At 42.0% G+C, this 24,769-nt stretch overlaps 2 long non-coding RNA genes across 2 annotated transcripts; one reads left to right on the forward strand and one right to left on the reverse strand.

Moving 5' to 3' along the window:
- Positions 1-32: 32 nt before the first annotated feature.
- LOC308579305 lies at positions 33-6,497 on the forward strand. Its single transcript, XR_014004398.1, has 2 exons — positions 33-827; positions 6,194-6,497. It is a non-coding gene; the product is annotated as an uncharacterized lncRNA (long non-coding RNA).
- Positions 4,452-23,501, reverse strand: LOC308579303. The gene is made up of 5 exons (XR_014004395.1): positions 23,214-23,501; positions 22,938-22,964; positions 21,151-21,180; positions 18,494-18,550; positions 4,452-6,250 (listed from the first exon to the last, which is right to left on the reverse strand). It is a non-coding gene; the product is annotated as an uncharacterized lncRNA (long non-coding RNA).
- Positions 23,502-24,769: the final 1,268 nt, after the last annotated feature.

Here is a 24,769-nt window from a genome sequence, read left to right on the forward strand (position 1 = left end):
TATGCCCTACTATAATAATAGCAATAAGCAATAAGATAACATAACGTGCTGACAAAGAGACCGAGCTTGTGAACCAGGAGCTTCCCTGGTTCAGATCTGACGCCATCTCTCACCTTTAACTTCCCATCTTCTATATGAAGTTTATGATTCTAGATAACCATCGATTTGTTTTTATCAGCATTTGGCCTGTGAGTTCCTTGCACTCAATGAGGGTCGCACTCCAAAAATGTTGCCTTGTTGAGAAATAGTTGTATTCTTGAAAAATCTTAAGGCTACCATGACAGTGAGACATGGGAGGGGTAATGTGGCCGTGAGAAGTGGAGTAGAAGAGATGGAAGTTAACAAATGGGTGATGGTGAGTGCAAATGCCATGTCACACTGGTTGTTTAGCCCCAGGGCAGATGTAGAAAGTGAGTGCCATTTAAGAAGGTCTACCTGGCCTAGATGGTCACATATTGGGTAGGGGGTACAGTGAGCAGACTTGCTCTCCCTCCATGCTGTCTTGATCTTCCCTTAGTTCTTAATATAGTGCTTTGTAAAAGTACTTTATATGTGTATCCATACCAATGACCAGAGGAGGAATGACCCCTGGGAGGAGCACAGAAAGAAGAAATGCTGTGGTGCATCTGCAGCAGCACAATTGGATGCCTAGCTGCACCAGCTGCAACAAAACATGTCTCTCCTATATCAGTCTCTACAGCAACAGCAAGCAACCTTCCAGCAGTTTGCTCTCATCCCCAAAGGCACACTCCTCCATTGTCTCCTGAGACAGATGGATGACAACCAACCACCTTCTCTTGTAATTCTTAAACGGCCGTGCAAAACAGGTAAGTCAGTGTTATCGTCTCCATGTTTCAGAAGGCAACATGGAAACTTTGTGAAACTGGTGCTCGTTGGAAGTTTTGGACTACAATTCCCATCTGCACATGCAGGCTAGGACTCATGAGAGTTGTAGTCCAAAACATCTGGAGGGCACTAGATTAACAAATGGCTAACCCAGCAACAAAGGTCCGTATAGTTAAAGCTATGGTTTTCCCAGTAGTGATGTATGGAAGTGAGAGCTGGACCATAAAGAAGGCTGATTGCCGAATAAATGATGCTTTTGAATTATGGTGCTGGAGGAGACTCTTGAGATACCCATGGACTGCAAGAAGATCAAACCTCTCCATTCTTAAGGAAATCAGGCCTGAGTGCTCTCTGGAAGGACAGATCCTGAAGCTGAGGCTCCAATACTTTGGCCACCTCATGAGAAGAGAAGACTCCCTGGAAAAGACCCTGATGCTGGGAAAGATTGAGGGCACAAGAAGGGGACGACAGAGGACAAGATGGTTGGATAGTGTTCTCGGAGCTACCAGCATGAGTTTGACCAAACTGTGGGAGGCAGTGGAAGACAGGAGTGCCTGGCGTGCTCTGGTCCATGGGGTCACGAAGAGTCGGAAACGACTAAACAACAACAACCCAGCAACATTGTGACCAGAGACTTAGCCCCTTCTTCTGTCCATTTCTCCTATAGCTTCATATTCTTCCTCTTCCATTATCCCAGAGCTACATAATGTTCAGTGATGTAACTGCCGTTACTATCTCCTAAATTCTTGTCCTGGGGTTTCTCTCCCCCCCCCCCCGCAGCTATTTGCTTTGTTTTAAATCTGATGCCAATTCATTACCATCCTGCTTTATATAAATACTTCCCCTAGATGGAGCTCCATAACCAACAATTGCTTTTAGTACTACTGTATAGCACAAGGCTGAATTCAAAAGACTGCTTATTCAAGGAGGCCTTTCTTCTTTGTACTATCTGTTCTGTTTCCAATTCAGTCTGCTTATGCAGAAACAAATGCTGGGGAATCCATAAAATACAGGTTTATTACTGTAAATTATAAAAGCTGTTCATACGATTGGTGGGGAAACAATTTCATATAAGGCACAGTATAATCTGTTCTGCTGTGGACTGATTTATAATCTCATAGCTGCTAGGCAGCTGTTATGTTCTATGTCCTGGTGTTCTACAGGATGGTACACACTTTATAGCTGCAATATATTTGATTCTTATAAATCAGACAATTCTCTATCAACTGTAATTATATGTATTTTATGAATGATACATATTATACAATATGTAAGTATGGATAAAATATGGAAAAATAATGTAAAAGGTAATGGCGATTCAGTGATGTAGAAATGGATACTGCCTTTTCTGTTTTTCTTTAGAATTCTTCATTTTTAAACCTTTTTTTTTAGAACCCCACCCCTAAGACCATTCCATTGTAACTACCCAACCTCCCATAATTTCAACACCTCTTGACCACTTTCCGTTTCAACAGAACAAATTCTACAAATCATCCTCCATATCTCCTCAAAATCTTTTCTCCTACATATTCCCCTTCTTACCTTAATGACACATGTTAATTTATCATTAATAGCTATATCCTGCATCTCTTTATACCATTATTCCATTTTATATTCTGCTTGCCCCTTCCTAGCTATAATAATTCATGCAGCTGTCAATAAATTTGACTACTTCTCCAGGTTAGTGATCTGGCCCTGAACCCTGGCCTAACTGTTATTCAAACCCACCTTCTTTCATGCAACATGTACCGTATTTTTCGCTCTATAACACACACCCGACCATAACACACACATAGTTTTTAGAGGAGGAAAACAAGAAAAAAATATTCTAAACAAAACAGTGGATGTATGATTTTTGTAGTTCCTGCTGTGGCCACAGACATGTGATCTGACGGTGAGTTTGGGGTAGTCCAATGCAAAAATCCTGAGGATCCATGTGGATCCATGTTTGTAACCACGTTTTTGCACCACTGCGGCCCCAGGCAATAGTGCGTGCGTGGTTTTTTTGGTGCAAACTGTAGCCATGGACATGCTATGTGATCTGATGGTGAATTTGGGGTGACCCAGTGCAAAAATCCTGAGGATCCATGTGGATCTGTGCTTTGTAACCACGTTTTAAGTGGGGAGGGAAGGAAAAGCACTCAAGGTATGCCCCACAGAGGAACTTACGGTCTTCAAATAAAAACATCTTGAAGGTCCCAGGCCTCAGAGAGGTTAGGCTGGCCTCAACTAGAGCCAGGGCTTTTTCGGCTGCGGCTCCAACCTGGTGGAACGCTCTGTCACAAGAGACAAGGGCTCTCCAGGACTTGACATCTTTCCGCAGGGCCTGCAAGACAGAGCTGTTCCACCAGGCCTTTGGTCAGGGCGCCGCCTGACTCCCTCCTTTGGCAATCTTTACAATACTTTAGTTTATGGTTGCCATCAATTTTGATTTTAATTAATTCTTTGATGTTTTTATAATGTTGCAGTATTTTAGTGTTGTTAGCCGCCCTGAGCCCGGCTTCGGCTGGGGAGGGCGGGATATAAATAAAATTTATTATTATTATTATTATTATTATTATTATTATTATTATTATTATTATAAGGGACAAGGAGCACACATGGGGTGTGTGGAGAAGGATGCTGCTAATAATGCAGGAGAGGGCTTTAAGGGGAGAAGGAACACGCGTGGGGTGTATGGAGAAGGTTGCTGCTAATAATGCAGAAGAGGGCTTTAAGGGGAGAAGCGAGCTGCTGCTGTTTAGTGAGCTGAGTGGGGAAGAGGGACAGAGAGCCTGCTTGCTTTAAAGGAGCCAACTGGACAGGAGCCGCTTACACTCGTGTAAGCGGCTCCTCTCCTCTCCCGCTTTGCTCCTTTAAAGCAAGCCGGCTCTTCTTCTCTCCCTCCTCCCCCCCCCTTAGCGATCTGAAAATCTTTCCTGCTATTTAGCGAACTGAGTGGGGAGGAGGGACAGAGAGCCTGCTTGCTTTAAAGGAGCCAACCGGACAGGAGCCGCTTACACTCGTGTAAGCGGCTCCTCTCCTCTCCCACTTTGCTCCTCCCCCTCCCCAGTTTCAAAGCGAGCCGCGGAGGAGGGAAGCATTCGCTCCGTAACACGCATAGACATTTCCCCTTACTTTCTTGGAGGAAAAAAATGTGTGTTATGGAGCGAAAACTACAGTATTTTCCATACATAAAATTATTATCCATGCACCCCACATGTAGTCTCTTGCAATAGGTATTTTTCCCCATTCCCCTATTTTGTCTACTTGAAGAAGCCATAGTCCGATCTGAAAAATACAAATATTTAGATTACAAAACTGTAAAAATAAAGAAAATTTAAGTTTGCAAAACAATAATTACCATGTGGTTAGGGTAGATCAATGTGTCAGTGTCCACTTATCCCCAGTGTAAATATGACATATCGGCAAAAGTCAGATATTGCAAGATAACTATAGCATGTACACGAAAATCAATTACAGATTTGAAATCAGCATTGAAAGAACATATAAGAACAGTTGAAAAATGTCATGCAAAAGAAAATGGGGAAAAAATGTTCCCTAGTATACTGTGTATCCCAAGGGATTACATTTTTTTTGCATACCTCCAACTGTACATGTCATTTTCAATGCTATATATGTCATGCTCAATGCTATATAAGCCACTTACATTTATGCTCATATTGTACTACTTTGGCTATGTGTTTAATAAAATATTGAATTCTTGCATTGTGAAAAACAAAGATTATGGTGAAAAGTGAAAAACATGAATTGCAAAAAAACTAGAGCTTACAGAAAAAAACCAACTTCAGATCAGCTCATTGAAATTAGGTTAGAACAACTGCAGGTGTCAATACAACAAAAAAATTGTTCCCCAGTGATTGACTATATTTCAGATGGTTTTCTGGGATAGGAATGTATTTCTATATTGAGACTCAAAGCATGACTGCAGCTGCTAATAAACAGGGAAGGATATTACAATCACTGTACTCTGTGATCTTGTTTACACAGTTTGTCTTCCTGGTGTAAAGACCTGAATTTGCTTCAGTGTCTGATTTATGTACAGTTTAGGAGTGATGAAAGGGAAGCTTGAAGTATGTGTTTTATTCTCTCCCCTTAAGAGAGAATAGGTGGCTTGCTGCTTTTGGTGGTGGAACTCTTCAACCAAGCCTTTGGCTAACTAACATCCTATATCCTTTTAAATGTCTTTGTGGGATAGTGGGGGGGGGGGTTATTGATTTGTTTTGCTCTTGTTTTTATTATGTATTTTAGTTTTTTATCTAGTCACCCTGGGATCTACAGATGAAGGTCAGTATATAAATTTAATAAATAAAATAAAGCCTCACCAGTTCAGAGAGAGATCCATGTCCAAATTAGGCAGCCAGGTAAGTTTTCTGCCACTGATTTTGTGTGGACACCTGTACTGATGAAACTGTGCTTTTCTTTCTTTCTTCATTTTTGCCACCCATTCTAAGGTGTGATAAAGATGGGCAACCTATGGCCCTTCAAGGCATTCATTGTGAGAACCCGTATGTGTGCCCAAGCCACCCCTGCCACAGAATTCCTCCAGTCTTTACCATCACCAATTTGTTCTGCTGTCGGTGGAGGGCATGACTGCAATAGGCATTAAGCAACTGGAGTTGTTTTCTCCAGTTGTATTAGGTTGCTTAATTGTTGCTTTATTTTTTACTTTAATTTTTAAAAATCTGAAGAAAGTTTTAAAGAAAGCATGAGTGCGTGCACACTTGCACACACACACACACACACACAGTGCTTTGTTTTGAGTTCATGACAGCATATTCTCTAACTTTGCCACAGAAAATGTTGTTAGGATGCTGCAGCTGCATCTGTTGAGCTGTCAGTTCATGAACTGCAGGAAAAGGTTGAAGCAACAACAAACATGTAGCTTGGAGAATGGAAAACTGAGTGGGGTCACGATGGCATTCATCAAATAATTGAAGGGCCCTTGATTATAAGAGGGAAATGGCTTGTCCTTTGCTTCCACAGGATTAGTTCTAATGGGCTTGAGTTAGGTAGATTTCAGTGGAACTTCAGAAGCAGTCTCTTAATGGAAAGAGAAGTTCAATAATGAAACCAATTACCAGAGCACACCGCTCTCAGGGTTGATTTATATGAACAACTCAACATAATTGTTTGCTCTGAAACTATCATGATTCAGTCTCTGCATTGTAGATAGAATTTGCTGATCCGGAGGCATAAGTGCAGAAAGCTTTTTCTTTTATATTTTTCCATTCCAACCTCCACATGCCTCTCATAAATATTTTTACCCATCTCTTGTAATTCCTTCTCCCATTCTCCTTTCATACTCAACTCATTATGCCTTGCTCCTTTTCATTCCTCCTTCCAGGTCCCTCTTACATTCACCTCTTCATCACTGGTCAGCTGCTGGATTCTGCCTTTTTAGCTGGAAAAGAAAGAACCTACTCATCTGACTTAATTTACTGGGGTTCTTTCCTTTAGCAACTGAAATAAATCAGCCTATTAACATCATCAGTAGCAGATGTAGACTGTGCTGCGGAAACCAGAAACTTGCCCACACACCACTCTTCCATCTGCTGTATTCTTCTAAATTCATATTCTCATTACTTGTGAAGAGCTCTCATTTTATCCTAAGTTTTGTCTTACTTAAATAGAAAATTGAAGCACATCAATACTACAGTGGTAAGTGTCATTTTTCCTAGTTTTGATTAGTACATGTTTACTATATAGTCATACTACTCTGTGAAGGACAGACCTCTGTTTGAAAGGCTATCCAATCTAAATCCAGTTTAAAGATAAAGAACTACCGTATAAGAGCAGGAGGGGCCTTGAAGATAAAAAAAGATAAAGTGGCCCATCAAGCTGGAGAAGGAGACTGGTCAGGTGCTCAAGGTCACTGGGCCCAGTCTTCCCCACTATGGTGAGATGTAAAAGGTAAAAAAGGATAAAGGACCCCTGGACGGTTAAGTCCAGTCAAAGGCGACTATGTGGTTGCGGTGCTCATCTGGCTTTCAGGCTGAGGGAGCCGCCGTTTGTCCACAGACAGCTTTCCGGGTCATGTGGCCACCATGACTAAACCACGTCTGGCACAACGGAACACTGTGATGGAAACCAGAGTGCATGGAAATGTTGTTTACCTTCCCGTCTCAGTGATACCTATTTATCTACTTGCACTGGCATGCTTTCAAAATGCTAGGTTGGCAGGAGCTGGGACAGAGCAATGGGAGTTCACTCCATCACAGGAATTTGAACCGCCAACCTGATTGGCAAGCCCAAGAGGCTCAGTGGTATAGACCACAGCACGCGTATTTATTTAAATTATAAGTAAATATTTATTAATTGGAATCTATACATATGCGTTAGCAGATGCAAACTTTATGTGAAAAAGTCTTCTGTCATTCTTTTTGGTGATGAATCTAAGTCAGCCAAGTCGGTTAACTTCAGTGGGCACACTATGTGAGTAGGGCTAGCAGTGGATGCCACTCATGTATTCATGTCAGCTGTAGTGATGGCACTGAGGATTCAGCTTTTGGCCCAAGATGAACAGATCAAAAAGCAATATGCCACAGGCAGACTGCTGACTGAAGCGGGCTCTCACAGCTGACAAGGATCCAGTGTAGTACAGCTGAAACCGTGCCACCTCCACATCAGGGCCTCCCCCCCCCCCCCGCAGTTCAGCTTGATTAGCCAAACTGTTGCTTTTAAGTTTGGCAGATGTAAAAAAGATGGGGTGTTTGGGGGATGCATATCGTCCTGATAAAAAGGTAAAGGGACCCCTGACCATTAGGTCCAGTCGTGACCGACTCTGGGGTTGTGGAGCTCATCTTGCTTTACTGGCCGAGGGAGCCAGCGTACAGCTTCCAGGTCATGTGGCCAGCATGACTAAGCCACTTCTGGCAAACCAGAGCAGTGCATGGAAACACCGTTTACCTTCCTACCGGAGCGGTACCTATTTATCTACTTGCACTTTGACGTGCTTTTGAACTTCTAGGTTGGCAGGAGCTGGGACCGAGCAACGGGAGCTCACCCCGTTGCAGGGATTCAGACCGCCGACCTTCTGATCGGCAAGTCCTGAAACTGTACCTTAAATTACCAGGAGCCAACACAGCCCCCTCTAAAAATGTTAAATAGATGTGAATGGGAGCCTCCCTCAGGGATGCGGAAAGCTACTGGTATCCTATGGAGCTTTCCTCCTCTCGATATACTTGACTAGGATAGATGGGGCAGTCCACTGGTTGGCTGCTTTTTCAATCTCCCCACTCCACCCCTATTTCCCTTTTGGGGGGTGGGGATGGGTTTCAAGCTAAATGATATTTAATTGGCACTGTTTGTGGCAGCCTAGAACACATACACATTATCCCCTGTGTGACACAGTCCTATTTGGCTTCTGAGAATGCGTCTTGTGCTATTTCTCTGACAGTCACCTTCAGCTTTCATTCCTTCCAAATCCATTCTTTTAAATGATTCTTGTTCCTATTAAAAATGGCAGAGGGAAGGATTCGAAGTGTAAACCTCCTCACAGAACTTGACAGTGGATGGAATGAACTTGGCACAAAGGCTGAAAGTTAACAGTAAGCAGAAGTCTAATGAAGTTAAATATTATAACAGTGCCAAATGAGATGCAATGGTGTTTTTTTAAAAAATTAAAAACCCTAACTTTAGAATTCAGGCGCCCCCTGAAACCCATTTCCTTTCCACATGCTTCTCATTTAATTCAGCCTTGTGCCTCTATTTTCTGTTCTGCACAAAATAAAACCCAAGCTGGTAAAATGTACAGCTGTCGGTCATTTCCCCTGTGAATGCTAGAGTTTTGATTAGACTACTCAAAATGGAAGTGTTATTTCAAGGTACTGGCACTATCAGACATGCTGGGGGTTGAAGGCAGAAAGCTCTTCTTCACTAAATGTGAAATATGTGAAATATTCGTATTATATATAGCCCCAGATACTCAACCAGAGGGAACAGGATGCAAGCCACAAGCACTCCATCCCATTTGTCTGCAAATAAATAAATTGCTGGTACTTTAAATCAGCTAGTAGAGGAAAAGCACTCATTTCTCTTACCATCAGTTTAATTGCACACTTCTTTTGGACTAATTAGGACCACGCTCATTCTGAGGTCAGAAATGGAACAAACATTTCTGAGCCTGACCCATGTCATTCTTTTTTTAATACCATCTGCCATTACTATGACAGTGTGCTTTGCTTTTCATGCTTCACTACAGTAACTAGAAGATATGCAGGGTAATGGGGCTATTTCTTCCCCTTAGGTCTTTTTTACGGGAAATCAAGAGAGAAAGGATAAAACTGCTTTATTCTGTTCCTTCCCTTTGCCCTCCTCCAGAAGCTCTTTAGCATACAGTTCTTAACAATTTACAGAGAAAATTGCCCTGGAAGAATGAAACAAAAAAAATGTTTTATTTAAAAATAATTATGATACTAACCCAAATCCCCATCTCACCGTACAAGCAGCTGCAAAGGCTTTCTGTTCCAAATGGGTGATGTAATGGGCTCTTTGTCAGCCAATGCTATAATAATGAATGAAAACCCTAGATCCTAAGCTCAGCCAAGACTCTGATGAAACTCTTAAGGTTTCTGGTGCAAAGAGCTGGGACAAAATGGATTCAAGCTTGATACGGTGCAGTGCTGATCTTAAGGTTAAAATAAAATGGGTTGAAACAAGGAACTGAAATGTTGTTATGAGAGAGCTGTGCAACCTGCTAGGCCTTTTCCCATTATTCATTCAAGCAGGAGAATTGGATGTGCAGTAGTACGTATACCATCACACCCCAAACCTGTTTATGCAAATGCAGTGCTTTTAACCTGTCTTTTCAGTGCATATCTAGCCTAATGTAGTTCCTTGTTCTGCTCTATTTACTTGAAATGTTTAATTTCATTTAGCCAATAATTAGGATTGATTTATTTGCTTGCTTGCTTGCTTTCTATACCATCCCTTTATCCAAGGATCAATGGGCTGTTTACAATATAAAAACACAAAAATATATAAAGTAGTAACAAACAATAACAATAATACCCCCACCCCCTCTCTCTCACACACAGTTTAAAAGGCCATAGATTGTTTAATTAGCCAAAGGTCTGGGAGAAGAGGCATGTTTTTGCCTGGTGCCTAAAGATATGCAATGAAGGTACCAAGTGAACCTCCCTGGGCAGATCATTCCACAAACAGCCACCACAGAAAAGGCCCATCTCATGTTGCCACCCAGAACATGAAGAAGGGCCTCAGATGATGGCCACAGGGTCCAAGATAGGTTCTTGAGGTATTGCAGTCCTCAGCTGTTTAAGGCCTTATAGGTCACTTTGTATTGGGCCCAGAATGTAATTGGCAGCCAGTGCAGCCAGTTGAGCCAGGACTGGCATTATATACTCAAACTGTTTTGCCCTAGTGAGCAACATGGCCACTGAAATCTGCACTAGCAGAAGTTTCCCAGCTGTCTTCAGACACATTGTAGTAATCTAACCTAGAGGTTACCAGAGCATAATCAACAGAAGCTAGGCTATCCCTTTGGCACAGCTGGGCCAGCTGTCAAAGCTGACGGAAGGCACTCTGTGCCACCAAGGCCACAGCAAAAATACCCCCAGGCTACATATCTGCATCTTCAGAGGAAGTGTGACCCCATCAAGAACAGGCAACCTCCCATCCATCTGGCCTAGGGAACCTCAATTTTATCTGGATTTGGATTCAGTTTGTTGGCTCTTCTCTACTCCATTACTGAGGCAACACAACAGTGGTTCACAGTTAGGTGGTTCCCACTGGCTACCCTCACCTAGCCAGTGGATCTCAAACCATCTCCCTAACTCACCAAGGATTTAAGACCCACTAGCTACCCTCACCTGGTTTAGCCGGCCAGTTGAAGCTGTTCCTGGGGTATAGTCGCTATTGCAAACTGACAGCTTCTAGGAGCCACAAGTGAGAGCTAAGTGCAAACTGGGAGCCAAAGGTAGACAAACTATTTCAGTAGGAGCACGATGCATCCCCCAGCAGAGGTACCACCCCATCCCTAACAACCCATACACATCAAACCGTACAATGAAAACCATAATAAGTTTTTTAAAAAACAGGCATCAATTAACCATTGTGTAACAATATATTGTTAATTGGCTGCATAGACCTGGCAGAATATTAAAAGATTTCAGCAGGTGTTTAAAAATTGGCATGGAAGGTAGTGTTGCAGGGGACTGGGCCAATGGCACTAATGACTCGGTTTCATGTTACCAGTTAAGCCTCAACAACCTGGGGGATGACCAACGACACTCTCAGTGATCAAGCTGGGATATAAGGTTTGAGGCAATTACTGAGCCTATGTTGTTCAGGGCTTTGTAAATTAATACAAGAACCTTGAACCTGGCTGGGTAGTAACTGGGCAACCCATGCAGCTGTTTCAGCAATTGTGTCAATGCCAGCAGTCTGGCCACCACATTCTGCACCAGCTGGAGCTTCTGAACCAGGCTCAAGGGCTTACAAAGACTTAATTAAACAGAAAAATGACCAATAGTATTAAGTAACACTAATATAACAGCAGTAAATGAAACCATTATTAAATGCAGTGCCATATGATAACTCAAAATCACTTCAAAAAGCCAAGAAACAATTACAGTGGTACCTCTGGTTACGTACTTAATTCGTTCCGGAGGTCCATTCTTAACCTGAAACTGTTCTTCACCTGAAGCACCACTTTAGCTAATGGGGCCTCCAGCTGCTGCTGTGCCGCCACCGCGCGATTTCTGTTCTCATCCTGAAGCAAAGTTCTTAACCCGAAGTACTATTTCTGGGTCAGCGGATTCTGTAACCTGAAGCGTATGTAACCTGAAGCGTTTGTAACCCAAGGTACCACTGTATGTTAAGCCATAGAAGGTCCTACTGCTATCCCTGGCATTAATTATCCTAATAGTTCTGTTTGCCCATCTTAAGGCTATTGTCATGGCTCTGCATTTCCTTTATTTGGAACATATTGAGTTCCACAATCACATTACTATCTGGCTTATGCCACTGTGACCCTTCCTCTGCACACAGGAAAGTAGTATGTTAGGAAGGGTTCCTGACATGCTAGTTTACTGGGCTTCTTCTAGATGTGCAAGCTATTCTTGGGTTGTTGTTTTTTAATATGTAAGAACACATGATTCTGCAGTTCTTGGGAATCTTTGGTACATAAGGATAGCTTCTGATTTAACATTTTCCCCTCCACTATAGTGTTGTGTATTGAGTCAAAGGATTTTATATCTGTATTATTATTGTCTGTATTTGCATTAGGGTAAAGTAACTGCCTTTTGGTTTCAAAGGGTACAGCTACTATTGGTTCATTTAAGCTGCTGTATTTGGATCCTCTGTCTTATTGGTTCCCTCCAAAAGGCAGGACTGTGATTGCCTGATATTGTTCCCTCCAAAATGTATCCTTTCTTGCTAGTCCCCTGTCCCTATAAATGTAGCTTTCCCCTCCTCAGTCTTCAGTCTTGTTTGCCTTAATAAAGAAGTGTTACTAGAGAACTGTCTCCAGCATATTATGTCAAGAGAGCTGAAATCACAAACCCCACGTCACAACATATAGAATAAAGCTAGAGGAATTCACATAAAAACAGTAAACATAAAGTTCAGTTTGGTTTTGATGATTGGGTAAACTTGATAGCCCTGGCCTTGTTGTACAAAAAGCACTATACAAATTGTGAAGGACAACATTGCATTTCAAGCAATGGCTTGCTGAAAATGCACAAGATGTGATACAGGCTCTAGAAAAACGATTCCTTTTCAATTTCACTATCACATGCACCAAAAACCATACAAATGCCTGGTACAATTAATAAAGTTTTGGCTTCTGAACACTACTGCTCTTTGTTTTTCAAAACTAAGCATAGCAACTATTGTCTTCCCTGGTAACCTTTTGCATCTATTCAGCTTGCCTTATACTTAGTGCCATGTAAAATGTTATTGCTAGTCATATGGTCATCAGATGTGCTGATGTTTCTGAGGGCGCTGGGATGAATAAATGATAGGAGTCTTCGTAGATTATCTTCACAGGGGCAGCAGCTGTCTGCTCAGAAACAGATGGTTGGAATGATCTGAACAAGCCTGATCTTGCCTTCTCAAAGTAAAGCAGATTTGAGGTTGTGTGTGCTTTTTGCATGCTGTTGATACCAAAAGTCACTCATCCTGCATTAATCTGCAGGCTTGTTTATGTGAATATGCATACATTTGGAAACTGTAAATGCAAAGATCAGCTGTTACAGCTTCATTCCAGAAACGTAATATGAAAGAGAATAACATAGCCCAACACATACATATAAGTTCTTCAATTTGATAAAAAAAATGTTATTTTCCTAAAGTGACATAGAATTAAAAATCGTGCAAAGGTGAAACATCTGTTTTGTTATGGGGTGGGGCAGCACTCTTAATGTAGTCACCTCCCTTAGGTCTAGTTTAAAGGCAACATGTTTCTTAAGAAGAAGGTTCTCATACAGTATCAGCTAAATGATGGGGATGATTGTTGAAAATGTTACATTAGTAGGTTGCCCTGCTCCTTTAACAACAACAACAACAACAACAACAACAACAACAACAACAACAACAACAATTTATTATTTATACCCTGCCCATCTGGCTGGGTTTCCCCCGCCACTCTGGGCGGCTTCCAACAGAACACTAAAATACAATAACCTATTAAACATTAAAAGCTTCCCTAAACAGGGCTGCCTTCAGATGTCTTCTAAAAGTTTGGTAGTTATTTTTCTCTTTGACATCTGGTGGGAGGGCATTCCACAGGGCAGGTGCCACTACCGAGAAGGCCCTCTGCCTGGTTCCCTGTAACTTGGTTTCTCGTAGCAAGGGAACCGCCAGAACGATGGAGGTGGAGACGCTCCTTCAGGTATACTGGACCGAGGCCAATTAGGGCTTTAAAGGTCAGCACCAACACTTTGAATTGTGCTCGGAAACGTACTGGGAGCCAGTGTAGGTCTTTCAAGACCGGTGTTATATGGTCTCAGCAGCCGCTCCCAGTCACCAGTCTAGCTGCCGCATTCTGGATTAGTTGTAGTTTCCGGGTCACCTTCAAAGGTAGCCCCACATAGAGTACATTGCAGTAGTCCAAGTGGGAGATAACTAGAACATGCACCACTCTGCACCACTCTGGTGAGACAGTCTGCGGGCAGGTAGGGTCTCAGCCTGCGTACCAGATGGAGCTGATAAACAGCTACCCTGGACACAGAATTGACCTTCGCCTCCATGGACAGCTGTGAGTCCAGAATGACTCCCAGACTGCGTACCTGGTCCTTTAGGGGCACAGTTACTGTATTTTTTGCTCTATAAGACTCACTTTTTCCCTTCTAAAAAGTAAGGGGAAATGTGTGTGCGTCTTATGGAGCGAATGCTGGCTGTACAGTTATCCCAGAAGCCAGAACAGCAAGAGGGATTGCTGCTTTCGCTGTACAGAGATCCCTCTTGCTGTTCTGGCTTCTGAGATTCAGAATATTTTTTTTCTTGTTTTCCTCCTCCAAAAACTAGGTGCGTCTTGTGGTCTGGTGCGTCTTATAGAGCGAAAAATACGGTACCCCATTCAGGACCAGGAAGTCATCCACATCTGCCCACCTCCTGTCCCCCCAAAACAGTACTTCTGTCTTGTCAGGATTCAACCTCAATCTGTTAGCTGCCATGCATCCTCCAACTGCCTCCAGACCCTCACACAGGACCTTTTCGCTGGACTTCATTTTAAAATCAGGGTTACAGTATTTTTCCATGTATAAGATGAGCTTTTCTGACCCAAAAATGAGGTTCAAAATTTAGGCTCGTCTTATACACGGATAGTGCTGAGGGGAGACGCACGAATGGTTTTTTGGCGCGAGCCCGAGATTGTAAGTGGTGACTGGCCGCTTGATTGTTGAGGGGCAGGGGGATGCCGAAAATTACTCACCTGCCGGAATGCAGCACACAACCACTCACGTTGCTTACAATTGCCACTTACAATCTTGGGCTCACACTTCGTTCCGACGGGTGAGCAATTTTCGACATCTCTCCCCCTCCCCCAACAATCAAGTGGCCAATTACTGCTTAAAAACTTGGGCTCGCGCTTTGTTCCGGCTGGTGAGCGATTTTTGGCATTGGCTGCTTGATTGTTTGGGGGGGGGGATCCCGAAAATCGCTCACCTGCCAGAACGCAGCACAAAACCGCTCGCGTCTCAGCTGCCTGATCACCGCCATTAGCCCTCTTGCTTGCTACTGCGGCAGCCAATAGACAGCTGTCCTTGTCGCAGCAAGCGAGAGTGTGAATGGCGGCCACTGGCGCCGACTGAGGAGCTGATAGGTGGTCAGAGCGGTGTGGACCTTTAAATTTTCCTGTAATTTATTTAGTGTCAACACAACCTGCCCCAAGTCTCCACTATAGCCACACCTTCATCATTTGTTTTCTTGATACCAGAGTCAATTGCTGCCTCAACTACATGCCCCTTCCAATATCACTATAGTTGCACTTATTTATTTCAATTTATTTTGGCGATAGGATTTATTTTGTACAGTTGCGCTTACCTTTGAAGCATTCTTTCCCTCAAAATGTAGTTGACCACTAACAGAATTACAATTCCCATTTTCCCATCCCCCAAAGCATAACTATGTTCCCCTCCCTCCCAGTGCCCAATTTTAATGGAAAGTGTTATTTAGTTATGCCATGTTTAGCTGAATTCGTACAATACACTTCATGAATTCAGAACCAGGACCAAGATGGTGCAAGTTGACACATGTCATGTGAGCAGTGGGCAGTGCCTCAAGTGGGGCTGCTGTGAAAGAACAGAAGCATAACAGGATGATATGATCCCAGGCCTCTTTCCGTTCGTATAGAAGATGATGGATGAGGGAACATGGTCTCAGGCCCAACCTTGTCATGTTCCCAAAAAAACCCAGGTGCTCAGCTGCACTGGGCATACCTTCCCAATTGACAGAAGAGCAGATAAGCACAGTATCTGCAGAAATATGTTGTTCCAACATTAACAAGCCACAATGATTTTTTCAATGGATCTTTTCTTTTTTATTAAGGTAAATTTAGCAAAATTTCAAACAATGAGTATATTCAGTTAATCAGGTTCTTTTTATTTTTATTTTTTTGAAAAAGGTGTTTTTTGTATTGCATTAAAAATGATGATAATGATGATTATTATTATTATTCTCTGAAATGTGCCAAAATAGATATTCATTTGGGTTACAAGATTTCAAGCTTCCTAGAATTTTTCATGAAAATATCTCAGCTCTTTTACTAAAGCAACCCACAAACCTCAGGAATGTCTGACACATTTGTTTTACGATACTATTATCACCATTATTTCAGACTTCCCTGCATAAAAAAACCATTTAGCACATAACAAGGTTAAAAATTCAAAATCTTGCATGATCTACAAAACAAAGGATTATATCGGAAGAAAAGTCAATAGCTGCCCATCACAACGATTCTTTCCAGGTGGCATTAAATTATGACAATCACAAAAACAATGATCTTATTTGTTTTTCTGTTGGTTCAAGTCACAGCAACTGAAATGAAGATGCAGCAAAAGTAAGTGGTAGAATTCTGATGTGGAAAATAGACTGTACCACTTCATACTGTGGGTAGGATTATTTATAAGTTTTCTTGTGCAAAAGTCTATTGTACAGTAGTTGAAAAACAGGTTTACATGCTGCCCAGCAGGAAAACTCATGTTTTTGTCATCAGAATATGTAACAAATAATAATAGACATCTAATAAATAGATGTCTATATGAATTCAAAAGTCATTTCAGAACTAAATGCTTCAGAATCCTATTTTGCCCTTTATGTAGAAGTCCTACAAAGTTTTCTGCAGGCCTTATTCAGTATCATGGTGTTAACAGGCTGTCAAGATTTGCTGTTTACTGACCCATTTGGATCAGTATGTGATCTGCAAGACAGCAGATTTCACTATAGCACCCTGGAAAATCAGAACCAAGCATGCCAATCTAATGATATTCCTTGCTGAGCTGATACTTCAGTTTAAAGTCATGATAGCAAACCTAGATTCAATTAGATTGTACTTTTGGTCTATCTTTATTACTGGCATCTCTTGCACACTGTTAATCATCTCAGTGGCTGCAGAAAAGAAAAGCAATTTGCTAAAAAAAACTTTCACACAAATATAATATAGAAAATTAAAGCTGGTTATTTGAGGGCCTATTTAAAAACTGGGCATCTAGTGAACACTGTGACAATCCATGGCCTAATTTTTTAAAAACTAAACACTAAATTTAACTTGGAAGTCTGATAGATATAGTGAAAGGAGACTTGCACTTGTCCTCTTCTGCCCTCTTTTCCACAAAACAGAGGAGCCAAGTTCCAGATTGAAGCCACCCCAAAGACTACTGTGCATTCATAACCATTAAAGTGGGTGGGTGGGAGCTGAGCAGATTATGCCCACAATGGCAGGTTCCAGCATAGCTGAACTATCTAAAGATCAGTTTGAGCAAGACCTGTATTCAAGCACTGCTCTGTTGCCACAAGCAACCAGGAATTGCAGGTAGGCAAATAAGGTCAAGGGACAGAGTAGGTTCCGGTCTTTTCTAAATTGGTTACACTACCACCAGATGAATGAATTGTATAAATTAGATAAGAAAAGTGGCTTTGCTTCTGAAAAATCTAAGTTGGAGATGGAGCTGTTGGATTCTAAAGCTAAAAATCTGTCTAAAATATATAAGTTACTGTTGGAGTGGCATACAAACGATGAACAAGTTAAATCAGTAATGATAGACTGGGCAAGAGATGTAGGACATAACATAATTTTTGAGGATTGGGAAAGCTTGTGGAAGAAAGGGGTTAAGTTCACTGCATGTACAATGTTAAAGGAGAATATAATGAAAATGATGTATAGATGGTATTTGACCCCTGTTAAACTAGCAAAGATTTATCATAACTGTGATAACTTACGGTATGTTGGAAATGTAAAGAAAAAGAAGGAACCTTTTATCACATGTGGTGGACCTGCTCCAAGGTGAAAGACTTCTGGGAAAAGATTTATAATGAACTGAAAAAATGTTGAAATATACATTTATAAAGAAACCAGAGGCCTTTCTCCTTGGAATAACAGGTTTGGAATTGCCCGAGAAAGATGCCAAATTATTTTTGTATGCCACAACTGCTGCTTGAATATTACTAGCTAAGAAGTGGAAAACGCAAGAACTATCAACTGTGGAAGAATGGCAGATGAAGATGATGGACTTTTGGGAGCTAGCCGACCTGACCGGAAGAGTCCGTGATCAGAATGAGAAGGAGTATCAGGAAGAATGGACGAAATTTAATGACTACTTAGTTAAATACATCAAGTTAAATTAATTGGGAAAAGCTTGCAATTACCAGTTAGGCTTAGGATTTAAATAAGTAATATGAGTAATTACGTATTATGTTTAAGGCTGAATTGGGAAGAAAGACTGAGGTTAAGTGATTAAGTTAAGATTTTAAGAACTTTGATTTGGAAAACCGTTAAAATGATATCCACTGAAATTCAACTAGGGGGATATGAGGAAGTCACTTAACAATGTTAAGAAGATCAGTTTTAATAAGGATACGTTTGTTTGTCTGTTTATTTTATGGTGTGTTTTTTAATTTTGTGAAAATTAATTTTTTAAAAAATGAGAAAAATAAAAATAAAACACACAAAACTTTTTATAGCATTTACCTTAGGTGCTGTTGCCAGTTGCGGTTAAGCCTCTTGTTTTGATCTGGCAGCCGCTTTCTGCAAGGGAAGAACAGGCATGATTCCACGTGGGTGGTGTCTAGTAAAATCTCAGAAGCCAGTGATGGGTTTAGGAATTTTTTTCTTATCAGTGGCCACAAACCATTTTTTGCCCCTCCTTTAACTAGCAGAAGCAGAATAAATTATTTAAAACAAGCAACATTCAATTTTGCATGTGTAATATAAAGCTTGGAATCAAGACTCGCAAAGGGCTCCAGAGACAGTGCAAGACCTTCCCGGAGCCCAGAAAGCAAGTCTACGAGCTTTTAGGTTCTCCACCTTGTGTGTATTTAATATGTGATATCAGCTGGCTCGTGCCCAAGCGTGCAAAGCTGTGGTTGTGCAAATTAAATGCATGCAATCTGCGATCCTACTATACATTTTCCTGCTGTGGTTCTGTCTCCCTGGCTGCCACTAGAGGGTGTCAGTAAGCACACAGCACAGTGACATCAGTTGAAGTGAACATTGTGAAGGGAGTGATATCAGCCCTATATTCTTTATGAAGCGTGTTTCTGACTGAGGGACACCTGTTGAGTTGGCTGAGGTGAGATCTGAAGCAAAAGAATTGCAAGTTCACAGCTTATATTCTTAACCACACTTTGCATTTGCTCTCATGAGACACCCTACGAGGAATGGCTCTTTGCTTTGTAGATGCCATTACTTCTGGATAGACCCGTTTAGGCCAGGCTTTGTTCCAACTGCAGAAAAGTTGTGATTGCCTCAGAAAACTGCTAAGATTTTCAGTCTGGTCCTTCACAGAAACACTAAGCAATTATATGGATGCAAAATCACAATTATTCTATGTTTTTAAAACACACAATTTTTTTATAGCATTTACCTTAGGGGCTGCTGCCAGTTGCGGCTCGGCCTCTTGTTTTGCTCTGGCAGCCGCTTTCCGCAAGGGAAGAACAGACATGGGTAAGAAACACCATGAAAGGAACACAGTTGTCCTAGTTCTTCAGGTTATTCTAACAGGCTCAAAATGCCTGTGGCTTTCACTTCAAAAACAACAACAACCAAGTTTCAACCTCCTTGGTTTCAAATACAGTGGTACCTCTCGTTACGTACTTAATTCGTTCTGGAGGTCCGTACTTAACCTGAAACTGTTCTTAACCTGAAGCACCACTTTAGCTAATGGGGCCTCCTGCTGCCGTTGTGCCGCCGCTGCACGATTTCTGCTCTCAACCTGAAGCAAAGTTCTTAACCAGAGGTACTATTTCTGGATTAGGGAGTCTGTAACCTGAAGTATATGTAGCCCGAGGTACCACTATATATGATTCCACATTGGGAAGACACAAGATTTACCCACTCTGGAAGAATGGCAGATGAAGTTGATGGACTATATGGAACTGGCGGAAATGACTGGCAGAATCCGAGACCAGGGAGAAGAATCGGTGGAAGAAGACTGGAAAAAGTTTAAAGACTATTTACAGAAATACTGTAAAATTAATGAATGTTAGAAAAATGTTGGAATGAAGTTATATGGCTTTAGTAGAAATGTTATAAGGAATTAAGTATAGATAGATTAATAGAGTATTAAAGGGAAAAATAAGGTTAGAATGTGTTAAGATAATTATAGGATAGAAAACAGAGGAAGATGGAAAGGAATTGCTGAAACAATTAATAGAAGTGCAATACAAATAGGGAGGTGTGAGGAGGTCGTGGAAATAAGTGAATGAAATATAAGATATTGAAATTGGATTGTGTTTTAAATGGTTTTTGTTTTGTTTTGTTAGTTGTTTGTGTTAGTGTTTTGTAGTGTTTTTTGTATTGTATTGTTGTATTGTTGTTTTTTTGGGGGGTTCTGTAGTGTTGTGTTTAAACTGTTGAAATATATATATATATATATATATATATATATATATATATATATATATGATTCCACATTGGTGGTGTCTAGTAAAATCTCAGAAGCCAGTGATGGGTTTAGGAATATTTTTCTTATCAGTGGCCACAAACCATTTTTTGCCTCTTCTTTAACTAGCAGAAGCAGAATAAATTATTTAAAACAAGCAACATTCAATTTTGCATGTGTAATATAAAGCTTGAAATCCAGACTTGCAAAGGGATCCAAGGACAGTGCAAGACCTTCCCAGAGCCCAGAAAGCAAGTCTACGAGCTTTTAGGTTCTCCACCTTGTGTGTGTTTAATTTGTGATATCAGCTGGCTCATGGCCAAGCGTGCAAAGCTGTGGTTGTGCAAATTAAATGCATGCAATCTGCGATCCTACTGTACATTTTCCTGCTGTGGTTTTGTCTCCCTGGCGCCACTAGAGGGTGTCAGTAAGCACACAGCACAGCATCAGTTGAAGTGAACATTGTGAAAGGAGTGATATCAGCCCTGTATTCTTTATGAAGCGTGTTTCTGACTGAGGGACACCTGTTGAGTTGGCTGAGGTGAGTTTTGAAGCAAAAGAACTGCAAGTTCACAGCTTATATTCTTAACCATACTTTGCATTTGCTCTCATGAGACACCCTACGAGGAATGGCTCTTTGCTTTGTAGATGCCATTTGTTAGTAGGTTGGATGCTCTCTGGTCATATCAGCATTAACATTGTGGAAATATGCAGTGGAATAAAAGAAAAAGGGAGAGCTACTCACAGCAGCTATTCTCATCGATCTTCTTAGTGGCTGCAGAAAAGAAAATAATTTGCTAAAAAAAAAGCTTTCACAGAAATATAATACAGTATAGAAAATGAAAGCTGCCATAGGTTTGGGCTTTACTATAGTGCAGAGGGCAAAGGTTACAATATAGCACTAAGTGCATGCTGAGTCTGGTTCACATATATTATTTTAGTCCAATGTACTATGGTTTGCTGGATGAAGATCCCCTTTTTGTATGCCATAATGCAAAACCTATTTTCCAATATGCATGAATCAGAAAACTGTGGTTTAATCTCCGACTACAAATCAGGTCATGAAACCAGGAAACTTAACGAACCTCGTAATTTTTATGTTACAGTTGTGAAAGAAAGAGCACATGGATACAGTGCTAAATCTCAGTCCAATTGCACATAGTTTACTGGACTGAGACTGCTATATGAGAAATAAATCATTTACGTGGTGCAGATGTAATCAATGGGAAGCAGTGATTTCCCAGAATGAGAATAAGCTGCAGCAAGCTTCGGGCCTACACATATAGACATTCTTCTGTCCCCTACATCTGTGAGTAGTAACTGATTTTGATTTAAAACTAACCACAATTCTTTGTGACATCTGAACTCAGTGTTTAAACTATAGTTTGGGAATGAATGAATTATCCTGTATTTACACTATGCAGCATATTCCAATAACCATGCACAATGGCATGATAGATGTCGCTCTAGCCCAGGGGTCGGCAAACTATGGTCTGGGGGCTGGATGAGGCCCAGCAAGCTCGTAAATCCGGCCCGTGGACCCTGCCGCCCGCTCAGTCAGTCCCTGCTGAGCTAAACTTGTGCGGCATTTCCTTGAAAAGAAACCGCGGATGCCTCACCACTTGGGGACTGACTTCCACAACGCTGCATGGTTCGCATTGGCTGCAGGCAGCTTCTGCAGCCAATCCAAAGCCTCGCCGCCCGCGCACTGAGGTAAAGCTGGTGGGGCCATGGACGCAGAGGCTGGTGGGCAGGCGGCGGGTCTGGGCCGCACCATGAGCATCGTGATGGGCACATCACAGGGCTTCAGCCGGAGCTTGGTGTGCCTGCTGGCACGGCTGCTGGTGTGCTGGTGAGCTGGAGGGCAAGCTGCGCGTCGCCTTTCCGGCGCTCTGCATGTGCAGCCTGCCCGCTGACTTGGCCTCAGACGATGGGCCACAGCGCGTGGTCACACCGCCTGGGAGCTCCGCGGGGACGGGCTGATAGAGCGGCTGCTGCTCATCAACAACGCCGGTGAGCGGATGGCACCGAGACACGCTCCTGAGCATGTGCAGAGTGCGTTCCTCTTCCAGGTCCAGAGGCAGCTGTGGGACCGGCTTGCATAGTATTTATATTTTTAAAAATATAGTCCGGCCCCCCACAAGGTCTGAGGGACAGTGGACCGGCCCCCTGCTGAAAAAGTTTGGTGACCCCTGCTCTAGCCTAATTCTCCATTTCTATTTCTATTTTGCTGAAGAGCAGTGCAAAGGGCTGAGAAAAGGCAGCAACCGACTACAGCAGTGGGCTTTCACAAGTAGCTGCCCCTTGTGGAGTAGCGCCCACTCCAGGCTCCATAGCTGCTAAATAATGCTGGGGAAATTGGTGTAAGAGCCTAGTCCCACATCAACTCCACTCCTGTGTATTCCCTATACAAAACTAAAAAGGGGAAGTGTCACAATGTCAAGCTTTTGGAAGAGGCGCTTGAGAAGAGGCTCAGATATAAAATAAGAGGGTGTGATTTTTTTATAACAACATGGTATTAAAAAAACATACGTGCATTGCCTCGTCTTCTGTATTGAGCTATTTTCAAAAACAAAAACAAACACTTGTTTTCATTTCATTTGGGGCTTTGGGACTAGTCATATTCTCCAAACTATAACGACCTCTTAGACACGGAGCTGATAGCCTGTCTTTGAGTGTTTAGTCCAAAAGTAACAAGCCATGCCAGCTCCAATTTAGTCTGCACACAGTATGAAAACATAGAAAAAAGCAGACACAAGACCAGAATCAATCAGACTTGTGGCAAATCTGATCACAGATACGACCCACCCCACTTATTCTGCCATTTAGTCAGGCAGGCTAGACTTCTCTATCCTTTCCTGCGAGCGTGGGCGGCAGAAGCAACAAGAACAATTCCAGTCCTTATTAGATACTGCACGAACCAAATCAATAAAACAGATCTGCTGCTTTCCCTCGCAACTGCAATTCTGAAGCAGGTCAGGTCTTCCCTGTTCTCAGATCATCTCAAACTCCCGGACTACAGTTCCCACAATACATCGGGAAGCAGATTTTTCTTTCTGCGCGTCATTACGTCAAATGCGTCCCAGCCTCTTATTCTTCTTTAAAAATAGGAGAATTCCCGCCAAATTACCTGCAAGAAGGTTGTGGCGAGCTTTTTGCAAGGGCACATTCAGCGTTATCTCGCGCTTGACGCAGCAGAGACAAGCTCGAGAGAGGCACAAACGTGTTTGCAAAACTGGCGCTTATGCTTTACATATGCAGGCGAAGCATCGCCTGAGTGACAGTTCCCTGCAAACTATAAACCACCCCGCTCACAGCTCTATACAGTATCTATATCATAGCTGTCAACTTTTCCCTTTTCTTGCGAGGAATACTATTTGGAATAAGGGAGAAACGTTGACATCTATGATCTATATATCTAAATGCACTAATGAATCAAAATACAAACGGCTTAACAACTAGCTACTGATGTTTTAAGCGCCTTTCTGCACAGAAACAGCGCCGCCTAATGGCTCCCAATCACCACTGCACAACCATCTGGTACAATATGACAAGAAGTTGGAAGAAGTTCCCTGAAAGTTACCCAACGAAAGCGGGCTGGCTGTATGCGCTTGAACTTGCGAGGTTGTTAGCAGAAGAACGGCAACAGAAACCTTTATTCTGCAAAGAGTGGCTGTCGGGGGCTGGGGAGAAAGGGTGCGTGCGGGGATAAGAATCTGGATGTCCCTGCGGCAAAGATCTGCTCGAAAACGATGAAGGAAACAAAAGAGAGGGTAGTTGGGAGAGAATGTGCCTTATACAAAAAACTATCCAATTGCTAAGCTGCTACAAAGTTTTCTGTTTTCATTTAAACTAATAATTAGCCCTTATATTTCTCTTCCTTGGACAGACATCACTGAAGTTCTGTAGTTGCTCCAGCAGGTGTCTCTGTTTAGTTGCAGAATAATGAATGCTTCATGCACATGCAAAGTTGCAAATACGTGCTCCTTTCTACCCCTCCAGATATTTGATACTGTGTTTTTTAAAAAATAAACACTTGTGCAACATCATTTCCAGCCCTTCTTTCACTATCTAAATAGCCAACACACTGTTTCTTCTATTGACCAACAGGATCACAAGATAATTCTTTTCTACAACTGCATGCACATGAGCTGCAGTGACAGCCCATGCTCCTGCTCCAACAAAAATCACCCACCTATAGTGCAAATATTCATGCAATGGAAGTCAGCTGAAAAACATACCTGTCCAAAGGATCTGAATGGCTTTGAAAGCTAAAGGGGTGCTTCACCACAGTATATAAGGCAGTGAAGTACAGGAACACATAAGGCTTCTATCTGCTTTTCCAACAAACAGAATGCAGTAAA

Source organism: Podarcis bocagei (assembly GCF_964188305.1).
Source record: "Podarcis bocagei genome assembly, chromosome: Z".
NCBI lineage: Eukaryota > Metazoa > Chordata > Lepidosauria > Squamata > Lacertidae > Podarcis > Podarcis bocagei.